Source organism: Cydia splendana, chromosome 1 (genome assembly GCF_910591565.1).
Source record: "Cydia splendana chromosome 1, ilCydSple1.2, whole genome shotgun sequence".
Taxonomy (NCBI): domain Eukaryota; kingdom Metazoa; phylum Arthropoda; class Insecta; order Lepidoptera; family Tortricidae; genus Cydia; species Cydia splendana.
Window position 1 is genome coordinate 3561849 of NC_085960.1, and position 13265 is coordinate 3575113.

At 39.3% G+C, this 13265-nt stretch overlaps 1 protein-coding gene across 3 annotated transcripts in view; it reads left to right on the top strand.

Moving 5' to 3' along the window:
* LOC134789560 (calcium uptake protein 3, mitochondrial) overlaps nt 1-13265 on the top strand; it is a 126097-nt gene that overhangs the window by 79621 nt on the left and 33211 nt on the right. The window lies entirely within an intron of this gene.

The window sequence follows — 13265 nt, forward strand, 5'->3', positions numbered from 1 at the left end:
TTTTTAAACGCGGTCGACACTTTGGACGCGAATGGTGCTTTGGTCCTTGATCCATAAATGATAATGATTTTAGTGATGATCACCCAAACTTCTGTTTTGACATCATCGCAGTCCATAAGGGACCTCCACGACGCAATGTTGGGGAGATAAGGCCATACGATATAAAAGAAAGTCGACCACATAGCCGGCGAGAAAAATTAAATGCTGGACATTTTTTTACTATTTTTGCTTCATTTAAAGCACGCGAAATCTGCTTTCGTACTTACTTCAAAAGCATTGTCTTTCTTTCTCAAGTACCTACCTATTTGCCCACCTTTTATGATTCTGAGATGTTTACTTTTCGTGTCTCTTTTTACTGTTTCCCCTTTTAGTAAATTTTACACATATAAATCATGTGCCTACCATATTTTATATTAAGTAGGTGTGTTTATTTTATAAAGAGTATTTCAATTTTACAAAAACCCCGCATGATATATTTATAAGAATCAATTAATTATCATGTAAATCATGCTTTAAATTCTCCATTACATTGATGATTGCAATAAGTTTCACTTAAAATGTTGAAAAATGTATCCTGGAAGAAAGCCGAAATTACATGGAATTTCCATAATTTGGTCCGGCAGCCCGAAACAGGGCGTTGTTTGTGATCAGGCGAAATACAGTTGACTGCTTCATTATGCAATAAGGAAAAGTAATGGTCCTCTTTATGAATTATTATAGTATTTTTTAAACGTAAGTACTTGCATAAAATAATTATAAGCGCAGACATAAAGCACCAAAGCTTTCTCTACCAATGAATAGTTAGGCCACAAAGAGCATTTAAAGTTGGATTTAGTGAGAGATTTTGATTATAAAATCTAAGTCTACTTATACATATATAATCATGCCGGCAATTTGGATACTTGCCAGTGAAAACAGCAAGGTAATTTACAAGTTATTTTAAGAAGCCTTTTATACATATGCAAGTGTCAATGAAAATTATGATACTCCCGGGGAATGCAGTGGCATTTACCAAGCAGAAAACCCCGCTTCCTGACCAGCAGAATATTTCAATTAATAAATTGTGTCCATACCACGCTACGCGATGTACGGTTAGGGTGATAGAACCTTAGATCGCATGTTTATCGCTGCGATCTGACGCTTCTTTGGCGCCCTAGGTGTGCTGTTATATTTCGTCCACCATGCTACTTAATTAAAACGTGTATTTTGTGTTTATGGTGACATGTTACTAATGTAAACAATACATACACGTATACTGGCTGTCCTATAAACTTAAGAACAAGTAATTTTATAAAATTAAGAAAACTTTACAGCGTAATAAAAATAAATGATGATGAAAATAGTTGCTAACCAGCTTTAGACAGTTGTAGATCTTAGATGGTCATTAAAAATGAAAAATGATCAAAGAAACCTAAAGGTATATTGACTTGTATCTTCGAGGCCCTCTAACTCGTCTAGCTCGTCAATCTATTGATATTGGTCACTTTAAAGTATCTAATGGATTTTCGTAAAATTTCACGTCCGCTGTAACTGTAAGAGGTACAATAATTATCTTGTTTTTTTTTAGTCTGTCCATAATTAATGTAAGAAAGTGAACATTTCCGAGCATATCAGATATTAAGTATTGGTGGTTAAATCAATAGCTTATGCAGCTCAATCAATTGTCTTCTCCGCGTTGTATCTCCGCGTTGTATTTCAATAGCGCCAGTAGAAATATGTTCAAACGTAGGTATGTGTCCGACTCCAGTGGCCCTATGTGTTAGAACGAGACTTCCGCTTGTAAATTGTAACTTGTAGCTTTATAAAATAGGCCACAGTCCTGTTGTTCTCCACACAACACGACCATTTCGTACTTCACCAGGAACAGTTACTCGTAATCCTATTGTTATTCCACACCCCCATAAGGATACAGTTGTCTCGTGTAAGACACCCACGACGCACAACATTGTGAAAATAAAAGGTCTTTTATGCAGTATAAAGTCCAACATAGTTAGGACTTTTTGAATGAACACGGTTACTCTTCTATAATACTGTTCCATCCTCGGATCACTTATTACCGCTAGATGGAGTGAATTTGCTCCGTTCGAAGTGCGTTGGGGAAATAAAAGCGACGACCGACGACAACGCACGGCGTGGAGAAAATAACAACTTTCGTTGGCCTGTGCCATCATTCTATTTGGCAGCTATTAACTGCCAGGGAATTGCCGCACTCATGTACAGAGCGAATAAGACATTTCGCTTTTCCACGTGTATTCGCGTACCTACCTACCTATACCTTTATTTTCTTTTAAAATATAACTCCACGAACTGCACCGTTCATTTGCATTGCATCCCATGCCATTTTATATTCCAATGGTCCATCTTTATCCCTGGCATTACATTTTTGGTTAGATTTTTTACGTGCGCATAATTCAAAGTCCTATTAGAACGCACGTAACAGGTGCGGCTCGCGCGCATAATACTTCAACTACGCTTGTTCATATGAGGCGTGAACAGTTGTCTTCATAATACAGGGTCTAGTGTGAGACAATCTATCTGTAGAACACTGTCTTACTGAGGATCGGACTTGTTACTTTGGCTGTTGATGGCAACAACTAAACTTCTTTACGATTAACCTCGAATTCAAGTATATTAGGAGTGCGTAAACATGATTGTTAAGCATTTAGATGGATTTTATGGAATCGAATTGCTTTATAATAATGGACTATTCAGGATATGTATTGTACCTAATCTTACTGTGGATATACAGGTACACTTGAAATAAAGCAGCTGGACTTTTTCGAACCTTGAAGGAGGTAAGGTAAAAGTAAACTGACACGGGGACTAAAATATTGCTTTAATTTTTAGGTGCTGCTTTACACTATTATTTTATCGTATTGGAAAAGCATTACTTTCTTACTTTTATCAAGAAAGTAAGTAGGTACTTAAATTAGTTGTAACTAATACAACTTGAAAATAAATCAATGAACTTTAAATATATCCTCTAGATCTAATCATCACTGTAAATAATTTGCTCTAAAGCATTGAATACGGGTCAATTTGCTAACTTTAAGTCGATAAATTCCTTCATAAATGTTTAATACAAATCCTTTCATCTTAATAACTGCTCCATACCCAATAAATCCCAACACACAGTGTCAAATAAAACGTCCATGTAAAATATCTCGATTATCTCCCGGGGCCTGTAATTTGTCTTCCCGTTATCTGAGTAAAACTCTCTTAATTACCGGTGAGATAACTCATCGACACTGCCACCTGCCGTGTATTGTCAACCAGCTTTCACTTCCGAAGCTTTGGTGTTGTGTTATGACACTTATGACTTTATTTGTATGGGTTCAGTCGTGAAATCATCTGGCAGTCTTTGAATTGGATCATTCCTTCATGACTTCGTCATTTGGCGTGAAAACTGTGAAACTGTGAATAAGTGTCTCGCGAATACCTCTGCTTTGTCAGAATATCTTTTTGCCCAGCTGCCATCTTCATTTCTGATCGGGGGCTGATGGGCAATCGGCCTTTTCAGGTTTTTTGTGGCCTTCCAGTGTTTCCCTATTTCTGTGTCTTGCGAGGGCTTCCTTGAGTTTAGATGCGAGGTAGTTCAATTTCTTTTTATGGCCTGGGAACTTGGTTCATTGCCACAATTTCCTGGCCTGGCGTTTTTGTTTCAACTTCAAAAACAACTTCAAAAGGAACAATTCTTTGTTTTTATCCTTTGGGGTTGCAGTTGCAGCCAAGCAGCTTGTTGTACGGCAGTGTTAAATCATTTGACAGATTGGGTGATATCGTCGTCTGATTTTAGAGGGATTTGGCAGTCAAGTGATTGCTGAATTAGTTCCCGAAAGTATGACCAGTTCGTAACTTTCGTATGCAATTTACACTTTTTCGGAATAGGTAAGATTTGGCAAATTACTTGTACTATAATTGGAGAGGGGTCTGAGGACAAGTCCAAGCTTTATTTGCATTTCAGGGAAGAGTCATGAAATCCCTTAATAGTAACTATAAAGTCCATCAAGTCCGGTTTCTTGTTTAAATCCGAAGGCCAGTTGCTTGATAAAGACAATCGACGCAGGTCACGCATCTCTCTATCGCCGCCGCTTCATATGCCATCGTCATCGCTGCGGCGTATGCCCGGCGTAGCAATTCTAGTTTCAATGTCAACGTAGCAATCTGCAGATTAACCAAACAAATTAACCAAAATTTTTAATACCTACAAACATTTTGCAACTAAGCTCTACCTACTGTTATATTAAAAGCATAATTAAAAATCTAGTCATTTAATCTTGTTGTTTACCAGACGTTGAAAGATATTCAAATTTCAATTGACGTTAGCATATTAAGGTTGTTACACAATAGTAGAAAATAAGGCTTGTTGTACCAAATACTACATCTACTACTTACCTTCTACCAGAAAACCATCACGACTACACCACAAAGACACCACAACCTATTCTTTGAAAGAACCTATTACTAAACCAGCTTAATTTAGGATTTATAGCGTTTCTATGTTTTTGTTCCATTTCTATGGAAATAGGGTTGTCGCAAATAATATGAAAAGTGAAGTTTCTGTTCCGCTTACTTGACTGCCATGATTCCTTTTGGTGTGCTAAGGTATGTCAGGTAAGTGGGATCAATTAATAATTATTTCTACGTCTAATCTTCATCTGAATAATAAAGACGTTCGTCAACTGTGAGTGACAAGTTCTCGTCTTCATTGGTTTCGGGCGTTATTGCAGTATGTGGCTCAGTAGGCTTTAAAAGTGACACAACTTTATCTGGTCTAGGTAGACGTTTTTGTTGCTCGGACAGCATTCCTATTGGCAAAGGGCTCATCTCAATGATTTGCCAACCGTGCATTCGAATTTTGTGCTTTGTGACAGACATATTATACCAGCCATATGATTTTGCATACTTTTCTGCCACAGATGCACAAAATACACGAAATGCGTTAGTATCGATTGGCAAACCACTCGAGAGAGCGACTAAAATGGTGTAAAAATTACTTACTCTAACTCGTTATTTCACATCTAAATCCTTGGGTCTGGTTTTCGTGCCACGAGATTTTGCTGCAGTTACAAGAATTTTGTAAATTTCAAGTCTGGTAGCAGTCTTGGGGTGGGGATAATGATGACGTTCCCGGAGGTTGAAGAATGTCCTCATCTGCCACTCGCTGACCAACAAGAGGGTTGGCATTTGGCGCCCTCTTGCCCCTCTCGCATTAAGTCCAACATCCCCCAGCAGAACGGGTCAGCTCCTGCTGAGGCAAAGCAGCGCCATGGGTCTTTACCGGCTTCATGACGCCTCACCTCCGCTTCTCCAGATATCATGTACTGGCATTGGGTTTCAGCAATTGCTTAACGAGGGCGGACCCTTTTCCAATGATATCCTTCATCAGAGATTTAACAGATTATGCTGACACATTCGTTCGGAGGACTTATGTTTCCTAACTCATGTGCGTTGCACTCAAAGCGGACGCAACCGTATGGCTACATGCTTATTATGTTCCTTCCATGGATGTTTTTCTATTTTTCGAATATATCCAAAACTATGATAGGTACATAGAATTACGGGAGTTTCAATGTTCGCTATCATTTGATATGGCAGACAAATTAAACAATTAAACAGAGTTTCGCAAAATTGAGGAAAGATCCCTCACTGCGTTAGTTCATGGCAAAAACTTTTTTAAGTAAGTGATATGTTTTAAAATTAGAGCTAGGTGTCATTCCAATTGCCAATTTAAATTACGGGCGAGTCGAACTCTCAGGGGAATAAAGAAAAAACGCTTGCAGATCACGCAAAGGCAAATAAATAGATACGTAAATAAGCTATGGATGCTCCCCATAGGTCTCTATTCCCACCGGCTTACCTAATGAAAAGGGATTAAATACCCATATCCAGATCCAGAAAAAGTTGTAAATTAGAATATTTGGTCCACGGCAACTGTAAAGAGTCCGCTGGATGCGGGTGGCGCAAGACCGGTAATTGTGGCACTCTTTGGGGGAGGCCTAATATGTCCAGCAGTGGACGTCCTCTGGCTGGTATGATGATGATGATGATGATGATGAACTGTAAAGAACCTACCTAATGTAAAATATTGTAGCCTCGACTCGGCTCAACACCAGAACTGTGTCCGTTTCGTACTTACGAGTGTCGACTTCAATATCAACGTGGTGCGTTAAAGTATAGGTTGAACGTAATGGAAAATTGTGGATTAGAAATATCAGCTTATTCTTTTATTAACTGCTAAACGTAAGAACGGTTACACATCTCGAGGTCCCAATTACACTGGTCCAACAACAACTAGACTGACCCAGTGACTTGAGAACCCTGTCCGTTTCGTACGAGTGTCGATTTCAACGCGGTGCGTTTAATCTCGCACTTGCGCCGGCGCCGTTGTGATACTATCTGTCAGCGTGTCGTTATTGTGGCGTAATAGCCGGTAATACTGTTAAATATTACCGTTTGACAACATGCTCGTACTTGTATCATTTTATTTAGTGTTCAAATTAGTTAAACTCGTTTCTCAGACGAAAATAGAATACGTTTTGATTTTTTTCCGAAAGTTGAGGACACTTGAGTGTTACGCAGTTATATTTTACAGGCCCTTTCTAGAAAATGATCTCTGACCTCTATTTAGTATCTTTCAAGAGCGTCTTAAGTACAGGGTACACACACATATCCGCCATGATACCTATATCTCTATATCGACTTGTATCGTACTAAGCCGTGACCCCGCGGCAAACAGCCACAGAACTTAACATGTGTAACTAAGCACTGTAAATCTGTACTCTTTAGTCACTCTAATGCACTCTAACTAATCTAATACCATCTTATGTATATTATGTTCATCTAGAAATAAGTTATAAATAGCATTGTTTACCTTTTACTTATATTAGACATCTGTAAATTCTCTTGTTTTGAAGTTACTCTTCAACATAACGTTTGAGTGGCAGAATTACAAGCGGAATAATTTAAATATAATGCATAATTAATTACAAACTTGTTGAAAGTTCGGACGGGAGTTGTGACATGTGACGGGCACGCTATGCGTGAACAGGAATGGAGACGATGGGTGGATGTTTTAGGTATTCGTAATACTGAGAAAGTGAAAAAAAAAATCTTAGTTGGTGTAGCTTGTTGTCGTCTATTTAGAGTTACAGAATAGATAAAAAATATTTATGGTCGCATGCATGCACGTATGCCTGTCTTCCAAAATATGATTAAAATAATGTTTGATTCAAAACAATATATCCTATATACGTATATATTCAGACATAAAGATGAAAGGTTAGAAAATATCATTAAGTTGATGCGCACGAGCATTGAGACTTATTCATGAGTCTTACTCCACTGGCTTAATCCAGCACTAAGTTAGAATATCCAGCGAAAGTGTTAACTATGCTCATGTGTAAACAGAGCTCTCTGTCGCTCGAATATACAAGAGCGATAGAGAGGCAGATAACGAAATTTAGATTTTCGATTTTCGCGATTGGCCCTCAGAATTTGCGAACGCCCTCTTCTTGAACCATTTGTACGGCGCCAGACGGACGTACAAACTTCTGATTATTCTATTCTCGTTTTGCTAAAGTATCACGATCTTGAGTTGTTGTCTTTATTGTTAATAATTCAGCTTATAAGCATATCAAAGCTTTGATCGAGATGCAAGATGTATGCCACTGGATATGGCGATCGTAACTTGAATGCAGAGCTTTTTCTACTTTGTCGTACACATCGAGCCCCATGTGTTTTTTGGCTTTTAGACGTCTTTAAATTTTTGTGTTCACACTCAGTAATACCGTCTTTATCTTTACCATAAGGGCACACGGGGCCCGTGTCCAGAGCCCCCATCCTCAGGGGGCCCCGAAGGACAGACAGTAACAGTAGGTATATTTGATTACTCATAATAAATATAAAATCAAAGTAGAAAAATGTTAGTTTAATTCGCTTTCTTTACTTTCCAAAAGGGCCCCAAATTCTTATGTGCCCAAGGGCCCCAGCATAGTGTAAGACGGCCCTGTTCATACTCGTCAGCTCCTTGTAACCAGGAGACTGTTTAAAATCTGTTTTGTTAGTGAGACTTCTGTACAAAGTACCTAGTAGCTATATTGCATATTTGTGACGGTGCGCTTAATCGCATAAATTAGTCGCGCGTGCGTCCACGATTGGCGCAGAGATGACATGCGGCTGGGAATGTGCGTGCGCTCAGTCTTATCAACTTTTGGTAAACATCATCATCATAATTCCAAGCAGACGAAGTTGCAGGCAGAAACTAGACCTTCCATAAATTATAAGAATCGTACCTAGCTAGTAAATGTATTATTATTTAATTTCTTGTAACGATAATTTATTCCTTTGTTCCCGGTATGCAAATGTCATTTGAATGTACACATGCAAATCAACACACCCTTTATTAATTCAAGTAACGAGAGGTGAGTAATAAAATATAATATTGAAAATTTATGGCATAGTAAAATTCTCATAACATTGAATCAAGTTTTTATAATACATATAATATTGTATAATCCCTTTACATCGTTTTATTTAATAAGTAAAGTGATAATGACCTACCTATGTCTACGTACATATATTCCTTTACTAGTACTGTAATGTAACAGTACACAAAGTTTAACATTTCGACGGCCTTGTACGACTTCAGTACAATAAAGCATTGTCTATAGCAAAAATGCAATCCTGTTTGGTTATTAGTTTCGCTAGACAAGTGCTAATCGGGCTTAAAAGGATCACAAACATATTGAGTCATTATGTTCGTAATGCTTTGTTACCGTGGTATTCACCACTAGTATAAAATGTTTCGTTTGAGTAAAGACTACATCTAAGGCGAGTTCCACCACGCCCTATCAACGTGCTGACAAACGTTAAATACTTATGGCGACGAGACGACTGTCATCCCAAAAGAATTATCAAACTTTAGAAAAACTAATTTTGATATCACTGACAAACGATTTGTTGCAACTGGCCCTATTTACCACTCCACAATTTTTTCTATTGAACATTATGATATCTGGACCATGGGGGGTTTATTGTCTTTCTTTAAACATATTCATATTTCATATTTACTACTACATTACCTTACATTGTTTAATGTTTAGTACCGATGTCGACGAGACAAATATCACAAAGACAGTGTTCCACCATTCTAAAGTTAGGCTGGCTGGTCAGTTACGTAGTCAGAGACAAAATATGTATTAACAACGACACTAAAAATAACTGGAACTAGGAAGGCCCTGTGGAATATAGAGAGAGGAAAATATAGAGAGTGCCTACCTCCAGCCAGGTGTTATTCCTGGGAACCGAAATCCAATGAGGGTTGCTTCGGAGTTGTATATATTGCAACTGACATCCGGAACTCCGTAAGCGCGATGTAGGGAAAGTATGGCGTTTCATGGAAGGTTGCACTCTTTGTGTGGAAACAGATCTACTAACTCCATCTGTTAGATCGTGTGGCACGACGTTGACAGTGACAGAGGAGACGCCACAATCACACCGAAGTGGACCGACAATTCGATCAAGATCACAGGGAACGGTTTACCCGAAAATTTATTTAGCAGCCTAAAATCATCAAAAGAAATCAACCATTCATATTTAAATCAATATCAATCCACTCTATACTTACATACGTCGGGTCGTTGCATGTAATACCTCTTGTGGGACAGTATTTATAAACTGTAGCGCCACGCCAATCCCGAGGGACGCTTTGCGTGACATCCCCTCAAAGTCAAAGTGCAGAACGCAATAAACTTGCATTGTTATAACTTACATCTAAAAGTAACCCGCCTGATGAGATATTTTTGGACGTAAGATGTCTCATTTATTAAGTTTTATCTTGGAAATTTCTAGTGAACGAACTTTCAATTTTAGGTATGTAATAATTTAGGTACATAAATTCTAAATCTATGATTAAATATTGATGTGAGTAAGTAAGTGTACCTAATGTTTAAAACGCCATTCAACTGCGAAACACTAATGGATTGTAAATCCATATGATCATTTGCAAATTTAAGCACGAAGAAATTGCTATAAAAGGAGCATCAATTACTTAAGTTTACATATATGACTGTATTATATTACAAGTCGCTGCACTAGCACCTTGTCGTTGTCTAAATTAAACTATTAAAACTGCCGCGGTATTTTACACTTTACTTCGACAAAGTACCTACTAAGGCCCGGCGCCCACTATCGGCATAGTTCGGTTAGAGATCCTTCGGCATATTGCCGAGGCGTCCTCAGGCATGCCGAGACGTTCTTAGCATTTCTGGCATGTCTAAGACACGCCTGAGAACGCCTGAGCGATGCCTTGGCATTCCCAAGCACACCTCGGCATGCCCGAGGATAACCAGCAATATGCTGAAGGATCCCTTGCTGTGCCATACCGATAGTGGGCGCTGGACTTTAAACGCACAGCGACTTTCGTACGCACCAACGATACATATATAACAACGGGAAACGACGCATATTACACAACCAATTTTAAAATCTACATCGAAAAGCCATATGCACATTTCCACATAGAGTTAACGCCTCCTGGTTTGTAGAATTAATAACACACACCGTTCCGCTATCACGGAGGCATAATCATCATTTAGACGGCAGTTATCGTTAACACACGTTAGTACGGCGAGCAACTAATATTTGCATGCCTCATATAGTACCTATGTTACGAACGAGGGTTGTGGATGTTGAGAATGGTAGAATCCCAGTATATGTCCACTCTGTAGAAGTGTAGAGCGTAAGCATCATCATAAATTGCAGCATGATAAAGATAAATTAAAACTATTAGAGTCTGTTCAGAAAGAGAAGAGTCGTGGAATGTATGCGGGCCCATACTCACGACGACTCACGACTCTTCTCTTTCCGCACAGACTCTAAGTATAAATTTAAATGAAAGCTTTTTGAGTAACAAGTATCGGGTTTGGGCGATAAAATACATTATTGCATCTAGATGCATTTATTTTTGTCGTCGATGAAAATCTTACGCCAATCGTTGTACCGAAGACATAAATTTGAGCTTGATTTGGAAACGGGTACCGGGTAAACCGAAATATAATGTTTTACTCCAATTTTCTTTTTCTTTTTTTCGTAGTATGAGACTATATATGACACAGAGACCAGAGGGCCTACCGTGAACCACGTCCGACGTATTTCCTCTCTGTCGCACTTGTAAATTCGTACGTAAGTGTGGCAGGGAGGCAAGTGAGGCAACACGTCGAACGTCGTTCGCGGTAGGCCCTCAGACAGCAAAATCGTGTAGAAAACCCACTGATAATTGTCTTCTCTCGAACGTTCACAAATCACGATACACGTATAACTTTTCTGCCAATACCGCTAATAGATGATTGATTACAGATAGAGCAGAAACCACTTTTCCATATTTCCATTCCTGTGTCCTGATATTTTTTCTGATATTCCTTCACCGTGTCGTAAAGTCTGTTGGACGGGTGTACGACGGCGTTAACTAGGCTGTAATATATGCACGTATCACTGTCGGCCGTGTAACGAGCTCCTTGACACACTTGCTGTGTGATCTAGGGGCGCGGGGAAGTTGGCCATCAAAGCTGAGTGTACTATGACTGCATGAAGTCAGCACAGTAGGCTTAGCACAGAAGCGCTGCGACAGAATTACGCGCGCGAGATAGCCAACCCGACTTTTTCTAACGATATTAATTAGAAAGCGACGGGTAGTACCTAAACCTACTCATACTATACCTATTTGTTATTTCACCACATACCTATCATTTTTTTTACGTAATCGGTAGTAGAATTTTATCCGCCGGCAATTTTAACAACTATCCGACTCGGCTTGCCGGTGAAAAATTATTTTAGTCGTATATGCAATGACAATTCTTCGCCTCTCCTCAGGAACTGCTAAACTTGGCTTTTGCTATATCTTGGCTGCTAAAGCCCTTGCTACACGGTCGCCGAGAAGCCCCCAGACCGCGTGGCCTTGGTCCGTCCCGGACCGTGTAGACAGTTGTTTCCAACAAAATTTGACCAAAACTGACCAAGGACAGACCAAGGTCAGACGGTTAGAAGGCTTGTCGGCGACCGTGTAGCAAGGGCTTAAAGAATAAAGGAATTGAAAGACTAGCCAAGCAACCAGCGGGCACCGAAATATAATTCCAACGTATTACATTATCGTATTGTTTCACGGTGGTGATGAAGCGGTCATCGGACAGGAATTACGCGTGAGCCGGGTTTATGGCCGGCAGCCATATTTAGTTGTAAGCATGCAGCGCAGAAAATAACGGAGAAGGCGGATAAACAAATGAATTAAGAAGTTATGAAAGGGTCTCGGGTGAGCACGCTGCCGCGCTAAGCATAAAAGCAGTAGATACCTAACTCATTTTGAAATCTCTTTCAATTTGTAGACATATCGTACAAGTACAAAGTATACAATTGAATTACATTTCAAAATGAGTTACTGCTCTTATGCTAAGCGCGGCAGCACGGTAAGGCCAAGTTTAAAAAGGCTTCTACAGACCTTGTAACAAATGGCATGCGATTTTGGATAATTGCTGGTTAAGTAGGACCAACGGATTCAATAGATCGATCAAATGCCGCAATGTATCGCAAATCACAAGCGATTATCGGTGACGTTTGGACGGGCCTTCCAAGGCCTCACCAGACGTAATCAGGGGCCGATTGCATAACAAACTACAAGTAATATTACAAGCGGAACTCCTTTTCTAATTTCACTTATTAAATAAGGAGTTCCGCTTGTAATATTAGTTGTAGTTTGTTATGCAATCAGCCCCAGGTCATATAGTCTACGGACAACAGTCTGATTTTTACGGAGTGCGAAAGTCCATGGGCTCGGACAGCATGGTGACACTGACATTGCTATTTCCTTCCATTCATAAAGTGATGGGTATACACTTTTGCAGCTCACTGTACATAATCCAGTTACTCAAGGCTAGGAGTAACGTAATATTCATGCCAAAAAGTTGATAATTAGTCGTGAATCTTTGAATTGTGTCATTTGTGTCGTACCATATCATGTCATTTGGTCGGTATAAAAAATAATAAAATAGCTACTAGCTACTCAGCTGCCTTCTTACATTTATTCTGAATATATTGTCTCCTTCGCTACTATCCATACCCGTTCCCACAAATTAACCTCTGGACAAAATTACGAATCAACCCATAAAGGCTTCAAGATGATAAACGCCCCGTAAAGCACATTGATAGAGTTACAATGCAACGGACATTACCGCCGTAGCGCCATACTTACAACCTAGTACACATGAAGAAAC